We start from the raw sequence: 18,695 nt of genomic DNA on the forward strand, positions 1-18,695 counted from the left end.
GAAAGCAGCTTGGAGTGGGACTATACCCTGCAAAGTCACAGGGGCAGAGCTGCCCAAGGTTCTGGGAGCCCACCTCTTGCATAGGTGTGACCTGGATGTGAGACATGGAGTCAACTGAGATCATTTTGGAGCTTTAAGACTTGATTGCCCTGCTAGATTTCAGATTTGCATGGGGCCTGTAACCCCTATGTTTTGGCCGATTTTCTCCCATTTGGAATGGTCGTATTTACCCAATTCTGTACCCCCATTGTATCTAGGAAGTAACTAACTTGCTTTTGAATTTTACAGGCTGATAGGCAGAAGGGACTTGCCTTGTCTCAAATGAGACTTTGGACTGTGGACTTCTGAATTAATGTTGAAATGATTTAAGACTTTGGGGGACTGCCGGGAAAGCATAATTGGTTTTGAAATGTGAGGACATGAGATTTGGGAGGGGCCAGTTGCAGAATAATATAGTTTGGCTGTGTCCCCACCCAAATCTCATCTTGAATTTCCACGTGTTGTGGGAAGGACATAGTGGGAGGTAATTGAATCATGGGGTAGGTCTTTCTCTTGCTGCTCTAGTGATATCAAATAAGTTTCACAAGGTCTGATGGTTTTGGAAAGCAGGAGTATTCCTGCGCAGACTCTCTCTTTGCCTGCTGCCATTCATGTTACACGTGACTTTCTCCTCCTTGCCTTCCACCAGGATTGTGAGGCTTCCCCAGCCACATAGAACTGTAAGTCCAATTAAACTTCTTTCTTTAGTAAATTTCCCAGTCTCAGGTTTGTCTTTATTGGCAGTTTGAAAATGGACTAATACAAAAGGAAGAAGCTACAAGTATTTTTCTGTCCCAATCTCATATATCACCATATTGTCATATTCATCACATTCTATTGGTTAGAAGCAATTCATTAAGGCCCTGCATGATTCAAGGAAAAGAGAGTTTAAATTCACCTCCCAGTGGAATGAGTGTTAAAATATGTGTGGTCATTTTTAATCTGCTATAGATCAATTTACTGATAAAACTTCTAAGTTAGAATGCATAGTTGAGTGAATAATTTTTAAATTGATAATAGAGAAGTCATGCACCTTCATTTAGTATTAGTGTTATAGGCAGAAATCTTTCTAGATTAAATGTAAGGAATTATGAAATAAGACTTGCATTATATTATACTCATAACATACGAATTACAATTAAATCCATGAAACATTAATATGAGATTATATATTTGTTTCCTCTCTGTTGGTAAGGTTTATAAATCAGAAACAGAAGACTCATCAAATAAAAGTTTATAATATATTCTAACACAATGAAATGTGTAGAATTTTGTTCAACAATAAACACTCAAATTCTAACCCCCTAGATACTGTAAATGTGACCATATTTAGAAATAGGATACTGGCAAGTGCAATCAAGTTAAGATGAGGCCTTGCTGGCTTATAATGGATGCTATTCCAGTGATTGATGTCCTTATAAGAAGAAAATTTGGGCACAGACACGGGAAAGAGGGCACAGGAAGGCAAGCAGAAATTGAATTGATGACGACGCTACAAGCCAAAGATAATAGCAATCACTGGAAGCAGGAAAGAGGCATGAAACGGATTCTCCTCTGGAACCTCAGAAAGAGCATGACCCAACTGACACTTTGTTCTCAGATTTTTGTCCTCCAGAACTGTGAGAATAAAATTATGCTTTGATGCCCAGTTTGGTACTTTGTTAGAGTAGCCTTAGAAAGCTAATAGAAAATATTACCTCATATTAAATATAAAACTTGGAATAGTATAGACTGAGATGCTTTTATTAAAATGATTCTTTTAAGTATATTGATAATTAATCTTTATTCCTGATAATTTAACATAAGGTAAATCTGAATTGATGCCTTCTTAGATCCTTCAAATGCCTAAGTTCTACAATGACTGGGGAAAGGAGTCAACATTTACTGAAACTCGACCCTATGACAGAGTGTGCTTTGTATTTTGTGCTTATTATGTCTTAACCTTCATAGTGATCATATGATGTACACATCATTTTCCATGATGATGTAGAAACTGTCCAAGCATAGTACCATTTTTCCCTCAATTTTAAGTTTATCTGGGTTAAGTTCCATTCATCATGTTTGTATAGTCATTAGTGTTTATTTATTTATTTATTTTTTTTTATTATACTTTAAGTTCTAGGGTACATGTGCATAACGTGCAGGTTTGTTACATATGTATACTTATGCCATGTTGGTGTGCTGCACCCATCAACTCGTCAGCACCCATCAATTCATCATTTATATCTTGTATAACTCCCCAATGCAAGCCCTCCCTCCTCCCCCCTCCCCCCTCCCCATGATAGGCCCCAGTGCGTGATGTTCCCCTTCCCGAGTCCAAGTGATCTCATTGTTCAGTTCCCACCTATGAGTGAGAACATGCGGTGTTTGGTTTTCTCTTCTTGTCACAGTTTGCTAAGAATGATGGTTTCCAGCTGCATCCATGTCCCTTCAAAGGACGCAAACTCATCCTTTTTTATGGCTGCATAGTATTCCATGGTGTATATGTGCCACATTTTCTTAATCCAGTCTGTCACTGATGGACATTTGGGTTGATTCCAAGTCTTTGCTATTGTGAATAGTGCTGCAATAAACATACGTGTGCATGTGTCTTTGTAGTAGAATAATTTATAATCCTTTGGGTATATACCCAGTAGTGGGATGGCTGGGTCATATGGTACATCTAGTTCTAGATCCTTGAGGAATTGCCATACTGTTTTCCATAATGGTTAAACCAGTTTACAATCCCACCAACAGTGTAAAAGTGTTCCTATTTCTCCACATCCTCTCCAACAACTGTTGTTTCCTGATTTTTTAATGATTGCCATTCTAACTGGTGTGAGATGGTATCTCATTGTGGTTTTGATTTGCATTTCTCTGATGGCGAGTGATGATGAGCATTTTTTCATGTGTCTGTTGGCTGTATGAATGTCCTCTTTTGAGAAATGTCTGTTCATATCCTTTGCCCACTTTTTGATGGGGTTGTTTGTTTTTTTCTTGTAAATTTGTTTGAGTTCTTTGTAGATTCTGGATATTAGCCCTTTGTCAGATGAGTAGATTGCAAATATTTTCTCCCATTCTGTAGGTTGCCTGTTCACTCTGATGGTAGTTTCTTTTGCTGTGCAGAAGCTCTTTAGTTTAATTAGATCCCATTTGTCAATTTTGGCTTTTGTTGCCGTTGCTTTTGGTGTTTTAGACATGAAGTCCTTGCCCATGCCTATGTCCTGAATGGTTCTACCTAGATTTTCTTCTAGGGTTTTTATGGTATTAGGTCTAACATTTAAGTCTCTAATCCATCTTGAATTAATCTTCGTATAAGGGGTAAGGAAAGGATCCAGTTTCGGCTTTCTACTTATGGCTAGCCAATTTTCCCAGCACCATTTATTAAATAGGGAATCCTTTCCCCATTTCTTGTTTCTCTCAGGTTTGTCAAAGATCAGATGGCTGTAGATGTGTGGTATTATTTCTGAGGACTCTGTTCTGTTCCATTGGTCTATATCTCTGTTTTGGTACCAGTACCATGCTGTTTTGGTGACTGTAGCCTTGTAGTATAGTTTGAAGTCAGGTAGCGTGATGCCTCCAGCTTTGTCCTTTTGACTTAGGATTGTCTTGGCTTAAGAACTTTTCCATTCTGTTCTCAACTTGTCTTAGCTTGTTTGGCACAAGAGGCCTGGCTTTTGATCTGTCTTGGCTTTTGACATGCCTTTTTCACTAAGCTTAATCATTTCTAACTTATGATTTAAAATGAGAGACATGTGACTCTTTCTTTTACTTGAACACTTACAGGCAATTTAGCTTATCTTAGAGGATTATTTAGCTTATCTTAGAGGATTATTTAACTTAATATTTTTGTAACTCAGGGAATAGAGAGGCCCAAGAAGATGGGGAGAGATGGGAAGATGGTTGGTTAATGGAACAGTTAGAACACACGCGTTTAGTAAGTTCTTCATCTTGTGTGGGAATGGTTCTTGGCATCTCAAAGCAATTAAATAATGTCAAAGATCACTAGTCACAGATCTCTACAATATATTTAATAATAAAGTTTAAGATAGTGAGATGATTATCACAATGTGACAGAGACATAAAGTGAGCATATGCTATTGGGAAAAATAGTGACAGCAGACTGTTTGAAGCAGGGTTGCGCGAACCTTCAATTTGTTAAAAAAAAAAAAAAAAACACACACATTTTCTGTGAAGCATAATAAAGCAAAGTGCAATAAAATGAGATAAGTCTGTCTTGATAATAATTTTTCTTTTACAGTTTTATAGAATTCAGCTATGAAGGTATTTAGTCCTGGGCTTTTATTTTTTGGGAGATTTTAAATTACTGGTTCAATCTCTGTGTTTGTTATTATCTGTTAAGGCTTTTCATTTCTTCCTGATTCAACTTTGGTAGTTGTATTTTTCTAGAAATTTATCTACATTCTCTAGATTATTATATTTGTTAGCATGTAATTGTTCCTATAATCTTTTCAAAACATTTCTGAGATATGTACTGTAATGTCTACCATTTTATTTCTGATTTTTTTTTATAGATTTGGGTTTTTTCTTCACCTAGCCAGGGATTTGTCAATTTTGGTTATTTTTTCAAGAATCCAACTCTAGTTTTATCATTTTTTTCTCTTTTTTAAGTCCTCTATTTGTTTTATTTCCATTCTGTTTATTCCTTCTGCAAAGTTTGGGTTTATCATTTTTCTAGCTCCTTGAAGTACAAGGTTAGCCTATCTATTTGAGATCTTTCTTTTTTTATTGTAGGAATTGATTGTGATAAATCTAGAACTTTTTTCTGTATCCCATAGGTTTTGGTATTTTTTCCCATTATTTGTCCTGAGATATTTTTAAAATTTCTCTTTTGATTTTTTTATTTGACCCATTGATTATTCAGGAGCATGTTTAGTTTTCGTATTTGAGAATTTTCCAAATTTTTCCTGTTATTGATTTCTACTTTCATACCACTGTGGTCAAAAACAACACTTGATAAGATTTTGACTTTTTTTTTTTTTTTTTTGAAGACATAGTCTCACTCTGTCACCCAGGCTGGAGTGCAGAGTGGCATGATCTCAGCTCACTGCAAACTCTGCCTCCTGGGTTCTAGTGATTTTCCTGCCTCAAAACTCCCGAGTAGCTGGGATTACTGGCACCTTCCATCACCCTGGCTAATATTTGTATTTTCAGTAGAGATGGGGTTTCACCATATTGGCCAGGTTTGTCTCAGACTCCTGACCACAAGTGATCTGCCTGCCTCAGCCTCCCCAAATGCTGGAATTACAGGGGTGAGCCACTGCACCTGGCTGATTTTGATCTTTTTAAATTTGTTAAGACTCGTTTTGTAGCCTAATATATGGTCTACCTTGGAAAATGTTCAATGTGCACAAGAGAAGAATGTGTTTCCTGTTGCTGTTGGATGAAAAGTTCTGTACATATTTGTTAGATCTATGTCCTCTAAAGTGCAGTTCAATTATAGTATTTTCTTACTCCTTTTTGTCTAGTTGATCTGTTCATTGTTGAAAGTAACATATTGAAGTCCCTTTCTGTTATTGTATTGCTATCTATTTCTCTCTTTGTGTCCATTAATACTGGCTTTATATATTTAGGTGCTCTAATGCTGGATTCAGACATATTTACAATTGCCATGTTCTCTTGGCGAACTGAATTCTTTATCATCAAATATTGAGTTGCTTTGTCTGTTGATCTGAAGTTTATTTTTTTCTGATATAAATTAGCATAGCCATCCTGGATCTCTTTTGGTTATAATTTGCATGAAATGTCATTTTCTATCCCTTCAGTTTCATTCTATGTATGTCCTTAAAGCTATAGTGGATCTATTGTGGTTAGCATATAGTTGAATCTTGTTTATTTTTCTATTAATTCTTCCAGTTTATGAATTTTGACTGGAGAATTTAATCAGTTTACATTTAAATTAATTATTGATACATAAAGATTATTCCTGCCATTTTGTTGTTTTCTTGTTTTGTAGATTTCTTCTTATTTCTTCTCTTTTTGCTTTGGTGATTTTCTGTAATGCTAAGATTTTATTTCTTTTTATCATTGCGTATTTGCTACAGTTTTTCTCTTTGTGATTATCATGAGGCTTACACAAACTGTGCCTAATCAGAGTTAAAAGAGACTATTTTACACTGATAACTTCAGTCACATACTAAAATTCCAGACTTTAACCCTACCCTCTACAATTATATTTTTGATGTCATAATGTACATCTTTCTATGTTGTTTCTTATCAACTTATTGTAGCTATACTTACTTCTGACTATTTTGACTTTAACTTTCATACTGGAGATATAAAGGAATTACAGACCACCATTACAGTATTGAAGGTTTCTGAATTTTACTATATATTCACCAGTGAATTCCATACTTCCATATGTTTTAATGATAGTAATTACGGTCATTTTATTTCCAGTTGAAACGTTTGGATATGCATTTCTTATAAGGCAAATCTAGTGCTGATGAATTATCTTTTTAATTTATTGATTCAGTCCTTCAACACAGAAAAGTTTTACAATTTTAGTCATATCAAATTATCTTTATTTTGCTGATGATGTTGCTTATGCTTTTATTGTATCATGTATAAAGATCTAATCCAAGGTTACAAAGTTTACTTCTGTTTTTTTTAAGGCTTTTATAATTTTAGCTTCTGCATTTATATATATTATTCATTTTTAATTTGGCATATAAAGCAAGGTACGTTTTAAAATACATTCTTTTGTCATATAGTTATCCCAGCACCAATTATTGAAAAGGCTATTATTTCCCCCATTGTAATGTGTTGGTATCCTTGTTGAATATCAGTTGACCATAAATTGAGTGTTATTCTGAAATCTCATATCTTTTGAATTAATCTCTGTGCCTATCCTTATGCCAGAACCAACCTGTCATGATTTCTAGTTTTATAGTAAGTTTTGAAACCAGGAAGAATAAAAGAGTAAGACTTCCAAGTTTGCTTTTTTTCTTCTTGAGACTATTTTGGCAATTCAATTTTCCTTGCATTTCTAATTGAATTCCAGAATCAGTTTGACTAATGTAGCCCAAAAGAAAAAAAGCCAGATGAGATTTTTATGAGAATTGTGCTTAATCTATAGAACAATTCAGATAAATTGCCATTTTAACAATGTTAATTCATTATCTTTCCATTTGTTTAGATATTTATTTTCATAATGTTTAATAGTTTTTAGCATACAAGTCTTGGTTAAATTTGTTCCTAGACATTTCATTCGTTATGATGCTGTAAAAAATGGGATATGTCTTTATTTAAATTTTAAATTGTTCATTGTAGGTGCTCATAGAAATTTAATTGATTTCTGTATATTGATCTTGTGACTTGCTTCATTGCTGAATTTGTCACTTCTCAGTGTTTCTAGTGGACTCCTTAGGATTTTCTGTATACAAGATTATGTTATCTGCAAATAGTGATACAAGTTGAGTATCCCTTAACTAAAATACGTGGCACAAGAGTGATTTGGATGTCTGATTTAGTTTTTGGAATTTTGGAATACTTGCAAAATACATACCAATGGAACAGTCCACATTGCTAATCTGAACATCTGAAATTCACAATGATCCAGTGAGCGTTTCTTTTGAGCATCATATCAGTGCTCTGAATGTTTCAAATTTTGGAGCCTTTCAGATTTCAAATTTTTGGATTAGGGATGTTCTGTCGTTTCATTGTTTTCTTTAAGAGTTTAAATGTTTTTATTTGTTTTTCTTGACTAATTTTTCTGACTAGCTCCTCAAGTACAATGTTTAATAGGAGTCCTAAGAGTAGTTGTCTGTGTCTTTTTCCTGATTTTAGGCAGAAAACATTGTGTTCATTCATACGTGTGGTGTTTGCTCTGGGTTTTGTTTTGTAGAATCTTTTTACCTGCTTAAGACGATTCTATTCTTATTCTTAGTTTGAGGTATTCTTTTTTTAAAAATTATACAGGGTATTGGCTTTTGTCAAAGGCTTTTTCTGCATCTATTAAGATGAACATGTGATTTTTGTTGAGTATGTTACATTTTATTACCTCTTAATTTATTATTTACTATTTTTAAGACAGTAAATAAACTTGCAGTCCTGAGATAAATCCACATACTAATTGGTCATGGTAAATTATCTTTTGAAAATGTAGGATTCAGTTTGCTAACACTTTTTTTTGGTAGGTATTTAGTTTGTATTCTTAGAGGATCTTGCTCTATAGTGTTCTTTTCTTGTGATGCATTTGTCTATCAGTATCATAAAATGAGTTCAGCTGTCTCCACTTTTTCTTTGAAAGAATTTGTAGAGAATTGTTAACATTTCTTCTAAGATGTTGCTATAATTCACTTGTGAAGCCATCTGGACCTGGGCTTTATTTGTTGGATGTTTTAATATTACCAATTAAATCTATTCAGTCTCTTTTCTTGTTAGTTTATTAATATTATGTACTTTTTTGAGTCCATTTTTGTAGTTTGGGTCTTTCTATGAATTTGTCCATTTCATCTAACTTGTCTTATTGTTGTAAGAAGTTCCTTAATTTCATTCTTGACTTATTAACTTTAAACCTCTGTATCTTTCCTTTATTTTTTTTTGTAGTCTATTTTTATATATTTTCAAAAAATCAACTTTTGATTTTATTGGATTATTCCGTTTTTTCTCATCTCTATATCATATCATTAGTTTCACTTTTAACTTTTTCTTTTTTCTGCTTGATTTGGAGTTAGTTTGTACCTCCTTTTCTATTTTTTAATGTTAAATATTAGTTTAGCCACTTGAGAGTTTGAAAAAAAATGTATTTACAGCTCTACCTTTCCCTCTGAGAGCTGTTTAGCTCCCCATAAAGTGTGACATGTTGTGTTTTCATTTCACTTGTAAATTGAGTCATTGCTTATTTAGATGTTGCTAGATTTTCTTCTGTTATTGATTTCTATATTAATTACATTGCAATTAAAGAACATTATTTTTATGGGTTTAATTCTTTAAAATTTACTGAGGCTTGTTTTGTGACCCAACTTATGATCTATCCTGGAGAATTTACACTGTGAGTTTGAGAAGAATACATATGCTGCTGGGTGGAGCATTCTATAGATATCTGTTAAGGCTACTTGGTTTACAGTGTTGTTCAAGGCTTTTCTTTCTTTTTTGATCACCTTTCTAATTCTATACTGCATTGAAAGTGAAGTTTTGAAGTCCTGAAGTCTTCAACTATTTTTGTTGAATTGTCTACTTCTCAAATCAGTTATGTTGGTTTTGCTTTATACATTTTGAGACTTAGTAAGTGCATGTGTGCTTATGATAGTGTATCTTCCTGGTGGATTGAAAGTCTGATTATTATAAAATGTTCTTCTTTGCATCTAATAACAATTTTTTTCCTTAATGGCTGTTTTGTCTGATATTAGTATAGCCACTGCCAGTTGCTATTTGATTTCTATATATCTAATATATTTTTCTCCCCTTTATTCTTCAATTCCCTTTATTGTTGTCAAATAGATATTTTCTTGTGTATATCTTAAATTTTCTTGTTTCTTTTATAACTTTGTGGTCATTTTTCTGGTTATTCTCCTTGGGGAATATAATTAACATCTTAAAACTATCTAGTTTGAATTAATACTAACATATTTGCAATACTATAGAAATCCTTCCTCTAATTATGTCTTCCTTATGAATTTCATCATTAGATTATAAATCAGTGAAAACAAATTTATAATTATTTGTGAATTTATATAGCTATCCATTAAAATAAATAGAAGAAAAAAGATACAATTAGAAAAAAATTATACTGTCATAATCACAGTGTAATTACTTTTACTGGTACATTTTATTTTTTTTTTGCTTGAATTTGAATTACCATCAAATGCCCCTTAACCCTGAAGACCTCCCTTAAGTATTTCCTAAAGGGTACATTTGCTAGCAATGAATTCTGTCACTTTCTGTTTATCTGAAAATGTCTTAATCTATCCATTTTTGAATGTAAATTTACCTACATATAGAATTCTTGGTTGATAGTCTTTTTCTTGCAAAACAATGAAGATACCATCCCACTGTCCTTTTGGTTCAATGGTTTCTAATAAAGTCTGCTATTACTCTTACTGAGTGTTCCTTATATATGTTATTATTCTCCTGCCGCTTTCAAGATTTTCTGTTTGTATTTTTCTTTCCAATTTGCCTAAGATGTGTCTGGGTATAGGTTTCTGAGTATATTCTACTTGAGCTTCTTGAACGAGTAGCCTAGTATTTTTCATTAACTGTATCAAGTCTTTGACTATCATTTCTTCAAATATTTTTCATGCTTTTTTCTTTTTATCTTTTTCTTCTGAAACTTTCATTAAGTGTACACTGGTATGCTTGATGGCATCCTATGGGTCTGTGAGGCTCTGCAGTCACTTTGTTTATTTTCTTTGATTCTGTTTTTCTAGAATAATCTCTATTGATCTCTCTGGAAGTTTACATATTCTTTTTCTGCCAGCTCGAATCAGTTGTTTGTTCCATCTAGTAAATTTTCATTTCAGTCATTGTGTTTTTAGCTATAGAATTTCTATTTGGCCTTTTTTTTTTTTATTTTTTTTTATTTTTTAAAAAAACTTTTAATTTAAAAACGGATAAAGATAGAAGATGCTAAGAACTGTTTTTAGAAAGACAGATGAGAGGAAAGAGAGTTGCTGTCAACCTTGAACACTGTTGAGAATTTTTTTTTGTTTTATTTTATTTTATTTTATTTTATTTTATTTTTTTTAATTATACTTTAAGTTCTAGGGTACATGTGCATAACGTGCAGGTTTGTTATAACTTCATCACTATCGATATTTATATTGTCTATTTTGATGAGATATCATTGTCATACTTTGATTATTTAGGCATGGTTTTATCACTTTAAACATTTATAATTGTTGATAGTAGTCTTTGTCTACTAATTCCAATATATGAGCCTCGCTTTGGGACATTTTCCATTGGCTGCTTTCTCCACTCACCATCATGCATGAAATGTACTTTCCTGTTTGCATGTCTCATAATATTTTGCTAAAAACTGGGCATTTGGATAATGTATCAACTTTGGTATCAGATTTATTCACTCTCTAGCATTTGTTTTTGCTATTCCTTTTTTTTTTTTCTTATTTCTACTTATTGTTCAGCAACTTTGCTGAAATAATTCTATAGCTTCTACATTTTCTGCAGTGTGTGGACTCAAAGATTTCTACGAGAGTGATATGGTTCTGCTGTGTCCCCACCCAAATATCAACTGGAATTGTATCTCCAAGATTCTCACATAATGTGGGAGGGACCCAGGTGGACATAATTGGATCTTGGGGGCTGGTCTTTCCCATGCTATTCTTATAATAGTGAATAAGCATCACAAGATCTGATGAGTTTATCAGGGGTTTCTTCTTTCACTTCTCTCTCATTTTTCTCTTGCTGCCACCATGTAAGAAGTGCCTTCCGCCTTCCACCATGATTCTGAGGCCTCCGAAGTCATGTGAAACTGCAAGTCCGATTAAATTTCTTTTGTTCCACGTTTCAGGTATGTCTCTATCAGCAGTGTGAAAATGGACTAATACACTAAATTGGTACCAGGAGAGTGGGGTGTTGCTGAAAAGATACCCACAAATGTGGAAGTCAAAGGAGATCATTTTGGAGCTTTAAAGTTTGACTGCCCTGCTGGATTTTGAACGTGCATGGGCCCTGTAACCCCTTTGTTTTGGCCAATTTCTCCCATTTGGAATGGCTGTATTTACCTGGTATCTGTACCCCTGTTGTACCTAGGAAGTAACTGGCTTGCCTTTGATTTTACAGGCTCATGGGTGGAAGAGACTTGCCCTGTCTCAGATGAAACTTTGGTCTGTAGACTTTCGGGTTAATGTTGAAATGAGTTAAGACTATAGGGGACTGTTGTAAAGGCATGATTGGTTTTGAAATATGAGGGCATGAGATTTTGTAGGGGCCAGGGGTGGAATGATATCATTTGGCTGTGTCCCCACTCAAATCTCAACTTGAATCATATCTCCCAGATTTCCCAGAAGTTGTGGGAGGGATCCATGGGGAGGTAATTGAATCATGGAGGCTGGTCTTTTTCATGCTATTCTTGTGATAGTGAATAAGCCTAACAAGATCTGATGGGTTTATCAGGGGTTTTCTCTTTTGCTTCTCTCTCATTTTTCTCTTGCTGCCTCTGTATAAGAAGTGACTTCTGCCTCCCACCATAATTCTGAGACCTCTCCAGTCATGTGGAACTGTAAATCCAATTAAACCTCTTTTTGTTCCAAATTTCAGGTATGTCTTTATCAGCAGCATGAACATTGACTAATACATAGGGTTTTTGTTTTAAGTTATTTTTAAGCTTGTGTTCTAGGTGACACACCTGGGTCAGTGTAATTCAGTAGTTTGCTAACATTCCATCAGATTTTTTAAATGCCTGTATGTTTCCTGCTTTTTGCCAGAGGATCTGTGTGAGAAGATTCATTTCAAACTTCACGCATTTTGTAACACAACATTAGATTTTACTTCCTGGTTATGCAGGCTTTAAGGCCGATAAAAGGTGTGCAACTGGTGCCTTTTTCTGTTTCGTCTTTCTTTAGCATGTACACATTCTTCTAGAACCTCCAGAATATGACTGGTGGCCTTTTAAAAAGTTCCCTAGTCATGCAGTTCTCCAGGTTATCCTTTTAAATTACTTGCTACACCTCTATTTTTCCTAAGTGAAATCATATTTTTAGGTAGCTGGGAACTTGGCAGTGGTTCATTATTGCTTCAGTAATGTACTGGAGGTAGGTTTACCTTTCTTCTGACAATTTAATAGATGACTGAAGGGTATGACTAAATTACCAAGTATTTCCTAGAATTATCTATGCTACTATTGCTGTCTAGGAGAACTGCTAATTATTGATTTCCTTTCATATGCATTAAGTTCATGAGATCATAATTATGATGTTGAAGCAATACAGACACTTAGCTTGCCAGGCATTGTTCTAGGGACTTGGTACATAAATAATAAAATTTATTTGGAAACCATTAATTAAATTTTGTATATTTTAAAAATCTTTGTGATTACATAGGTGTATCTATTTATGGGGTACATGAGATGTTTTAATGCATGCATGCAGTGTGAAATACAGAAACCATTTATTGAGTATATGCTATGTTCAACCCAGTGCTTGCCTGAGGATATGAAAATGATATATATGTGAATTTTAGAAAATATTAATGCATTTTTATTAACTTATTTTAAAAATATTAAACTACTCACCATTAGCCCTCATTTATCTAGCTTGCAACCTCGTAAACAGTGGGAGATAGGCAGGGGGATGGGCAGAACTGGTGGAAAATACCAGGGTTTTATCTTACGTTTATTACTCGTAGGTAGGCTGAAATCCAGATCCATTAATTACATTATTTCCTCTCTCTCTCTCTCTCTCTGTGTGTGTGTATGTTTTAGATTTCTACAGTATTTCTCTTAAACATAAGATTTAGAAATATAGAAACCATGTCTTTGTCACTGGTGCCTCCCATACTCTCTAGCATAGTTAGTGCTTAGTGTATATTTTGCTCAATGAATAAATGCTACCTTAGAGCTGCCTGCCTTAAGCAGGCACAATAATTTTTTTCTCACATGATAGATTGCAGAACACTCAGAGAGTAAATCAGTGTAATATAGAAGACTGCTGAAGTCTTCTTCCTTAGAATATCTGTCACAGCTAGTTGTGAATATCTTCTCTTCTATTCAACAATTTGCTATGGTTATTATTCTTTTTAAGGCAAACACCACTTTGAGAATTCAGCAAGTTATATGTGGTCCATTTCCCTAGAGTGGGAGAGGGAATACATTTTTTATCCATATACAGTCTTTGTCATTCAGTTTTGTGGTAACGAGGGAGAACATCAGATCAATAACCCATTAAGATGATATTAGTTAAGGCTAGTTTTGCTGTAATATTAGAAGTTGTGAAATCATTAAAATAAGCCAAGCTTCTCTTGTATTCACATTTAGATTCAATGCTTGAGAATTAGTCACAGCTCTAGTACCTGTTCCTTTTCGCTCTGGGTTTCAGTATGAAGAAGCAGTGTCTTTCTAGGACACGCTATTCATGTGGTAGAGGGAAAATAATATGTTTACAAATAGCGCTGTTCACATCCACTCACTTGTCATTGGCCAAAGCAAGTCACCTTGGAAAGTCTTATGTTGATGGAGTGGAAAAGTACAATTCTCCCGTAGGAGGAGGAACCACTAGGTACATAGCTAAGCTGGATTTTGGTAGTCTTCCCAAAGGGCGAGGCAGCAATAATAGAAGTTACTGCAAAACCTATCCATAGCCTTGAATAAGAACTTATTACTCTTTTCTCTATGTATATTAGTTAGGGTTCTCCAAAGAAGCAGAACAAATAGTGTATATGTATGCTTCTACAGAGAGTAATTTGTTTTAAGGAACTGGTTCATGTGAATGTAGAGACTGATAAGTCCAAACTCTGTGGTTCAAGTCCAGGGGCTGTCAGACTGGAGACTGAAGGAAAAGCTGATATTTGCAACTTATGTCTGAAGGGTGTCTGCTGGCAAAATATCGTTTTTATGTGGAGAGGGTCAGTCTTTTTGTTTATTCAGGCCTTCACCTGATTGATGAGGCCCACTCACATTGCTTGGGACAATCTGCCGGACTTAAAGTCCACCAATTTAAGTAAAACACCCTCAAAGAAAATTCCAAAATGTTTGACCATGTATCTGGGTACCATGGTCCAGCCAAGTAGACAAAATTAACTATTACACAATGTATATAGCTGGTGTAGCTTATTTACATATCTAAGTCATGTAATATGAATAGGTTAGCCCTCACAAGAGATATATTGATCATTTACTTCAATTATGACATTATTCGTAGCATTGGAAGATATTCAAGTTACATAAGATTATCCTTACTGTTTCATATGGCTAGAGTCTTGAGTACTTTTTCAATTGCTATATTGCTGGTACTTAGAACGTTTCTTTGTAGGATAGAACAAGCGCATAAATATTTTGTTAATGAAAGAAAAACTAACGACATTAGCTGGTACACCCCAAGGAGTATACAAGTAGCTGCAAAAGAAGCAGGAGTATATTAAGTGTCAAAATAAAGGTCAACCATATTCTGAGGAAAGTCAAAAGAAGAATAAAAATAGAGTTGCAGATATTGGTAATATTTAAGATACTCTGACATTTAGATAGAAGTCAAATCATGTAGAGAGATGGAGAAAATATTAAGTGGAGAACATAATACAAGGCACTAAAGTATAAAGGGGCGTACCATATTTGACTTGCTTGAATAAACTTGCAAAAATAATTTGGTGCCTGGGAAATGTGAGAGAAAGTTGGGGAAAATAAGTTGGACAGCCATAGTGTGTGGTTTCTCCTAGCAGGAAAATGAATGAGGTGATTGATACCATCTTTAAAGAAGGTTTTTCTTACAGTTGTTCAAAGAATAGGCTGTGCCTGAAATTCTTATCAAAATAGTTAAGGAAGGAAGCTACTGCACTCCAAGCCTGACCTGTGTGGTGGTAGGGGAAGAGTAAACATGTCACCAACAGGAGGCACTACAGTAAGAGTTGCCGAGTCCCAAGAACTCTGAACTAGACAAGGGAGAAGGAATATCCAGTCTTTATTAGCTTTCTAAAACCTATATTGCCCATAATAAATGAAAACAATATATCTGATTAAAAGAGAATGACAGTTTTGCTCCACTTGGGTACAATGTTGGGATGCCAGAAAGATAAGACACTGGAGAAACCAATTAAAGACACAAAATGAAAATTTTAAGTGTAAACCTTAAAAATAGCTCTGATTGGACATTAAAAAAAACAAAAATAACTCTAGGCTTTAAAAAGGTTGACATTTCTTTGGATGTCTGAAAAGAAACACAATGTAATTAGGTTAAAATTGGGGGTATAGGTACAACCCTTTGGAATAATTCAAAGTTAAATGTGAATGTTCCATAATCCAGAAGTTTTACTACTTGGTATCCACTCAAGCAATGAACTTACCATCTACTTAAGAAACCAGGTAAAAGGGTATTCACTACAGCATTATTGAAATAAACACTTTGAAGAGGCAAAAATACGCATTATTGAGAATAATAATCCATACTGTAGATTATGTAACAGCTGAAAAGAATAAAGTGCCATGATAGAGAGCGTTGGGATATCGAGTGGTGGCTCGGGTGGCACAGGATGGAGGACAGCTAGTGTTCTTCTGTGTGGCAGTTCAGAATGATGGATCAAGCTAGATCAGCATTCTCTAACTTGTTGGGTGGAGAACCATTGTCATATACCCGGTTCAGCCTGGCTCAGCAAGTAGATAGTGATAACAGTCATATGGAGATGAAACTTGCTGTTGATGATGAAGAAAATGCTGACAGTAACACAAAGGCCAATGGCACAAAACCTAAAAGGTGTAATGGAAGTATCTGTTATGAGACTATTGCCATGATCATCTTTTTCTTGATTGGATTTATGATTGGCTACTGGGGCTATTGTAAAGCGGTAGAACCAAAAACTGGATGTGAGAGACTGGCAGGAACTGAGTCTCCAGTGCGGGAGGAGCGAGAAGAGGACTTCCCTGCAGCACTTCGCTTATACTGGGATTACCTGAAGAAAAAGTTGTCAGAGACACTGGACACCACAGACTTTACCAGCAGCATCAAGGTGCTGAATGAACATTCATATATCTGTTGTGAGGCTGGATCTCAAAAAGATGAAAATCTTGTGTTGTATACTGAAAATCAATTTCATGAATTTAAACTCAACAAAGCAAGAAGAGAAGTTTAGAGAAAAAAGAGTAAAAAGAAATGAACAAAGCCTCAAAGAAATATGGGACTATGTGAAAAGACCAAATCTACATGTGATTAGTGTACCTGAAAGTGACAGGGAGAATGGAACTAAGTTGGAAAACACTCTTCAGGATAATATCCAGGAGAATTTCCCCAACCTAGCAAGGCAGGTCAACATTCAAATTCAGGAAATACAGAGAACACCACAAAGATACTCCTTGAGAAGAGCAACTCCAAGACACATAATTGTCAGATTCACCAACGTTGAAATGAATGAAAAAATGTTAAGGGCAGCCAGAGAGAAAGGTAGGGTTACCCACAAAGGGGAAGCCCATCAGACTAACAGCAGAACTCTTGGAAGAAACTCTACAAGCCAGAAGAGAGTATGGGATGATATTCAACATTCTTAAATGAAAGAATTTTCAACCCAGAATTTCATATCCAGCCAAAGTAAGCTTCATAAGTGAAGGAGAATTAAAATCATTTACAGACAAGCAAATGCTTAGAGATTTTGTCAACACCAGCCTGCCCTACAAGAGCTCCTGAAGGAAGCACTAAACATGGAAAGGAACAACAGGTACCAGCCACTGCAAAAACAGGCCAAATTGTAAAGACCATTGATGCTAGGAAGAAACTGCATCAACTAATGAGCAGAATAACCAGCTAACATCATAATGACAGGATCAAATCCACACATAACAATATTAACCTTAAATGTAAATGGGCTAAATGTTCCAATTAAAAGACACAGACTGGCAAATTGGATAAAGAGTCAAGACCCATCAGTGTGCTGTATTCAGGAGACCTGTCTCACGTGCAGAGACACACATAGGCTCAAAATAAAGGGATGGAGGAGGATCTACCAAGCAAATAGAAAACAAAAAAGGGCAGGAGTTGCAATTCTAGTCTCTGATAAAAAAGACTTTAAGACAACAAAGATCAAAAGAGACAAAGAAGGCCATTACATAATGGGTAAAGGGATCAATTCAACAAGAAGAGCTAACTATCCTAAATATATATGCACCCAATACAGAAGCACCCAGATTCATAAAGCAAGTCCTTAGAGACTTACAAAGAGACTCAGACTCCCACACAATAATAATGGGAGGCTTTAACACCCCATTGTCAACATTAGACAGATCAACAAAACAGAAAGTTAACAAGGATATCCAGGAATTGAACTCAGCTCTGCACCAAGTGGACCTAATAGACATCTACAGAACTCTCCACCACAAATCAACAGAATATACATTCTTCTCAGCACCACATCACAAGTATTCCAAAATTGACCGCATAGTTGGAAGTAAAGCACTCCTCAGCAAATGTAAAAGAACAGAAATTATAACAAACTGTCTCTCATACCACAGTGCAATCAAACTAGAACTCAGGATTAAGAAACTCAATCAAAACCACTCAACTACGTGGAAACTGAACAACCTGCTCCTGAATGACCACTGGGTACATAATGGAATGAAGGCATAAATTAAGATGTTCTTTGAAACCAATGAGAACAGAGATACAACATAGCAGAATCTCTGGGACACATTTAAAGCAGTGTGTAGAGGGAAATTTATAGCACTAAATGCCCACAAGAAAAAGCAGGAAAGATCTAAAATTGACACCCTAACATCACAATTAAAAAAACTAGAGAAGCAAGAGTGAACACATTCAAAAGCTAGCAGAAGGCAAGAAACAAGTAAGATCAGAGCAGAACTGAAGGAGATAGAGACCCTTCAAAAAAATCAATGAATCCAGGAGCTGGTTTTTGAAAAGATCAACAAAATTGATAGACTGCTAGCAAGATTAATAAAGAAGAAAAGAGAGAAGAATCAAATAGATGCAATAAAAAATGATAAAGGGGATATCACTACCAACCCCACAGAAATACAAACTACCACCAGAGAACCCTATAAACATCTC

The sequence above is a fragment of the Rhinopithecus roxellana genome, chromosome 10, assembly GCF_007565055.1.
Source record: "Rhinopithecus roxellana isolate Shanxi Qingling chromosome 10, ASM756505v1, whole genome shotgun sequence".
Taxonomy (NCBI): Eukaryota; Metazoa; Chordata; class Mammalia; order Primates; family Cercopithecidae; genus Rhinopithecus; species Rhinopithecus roxellana.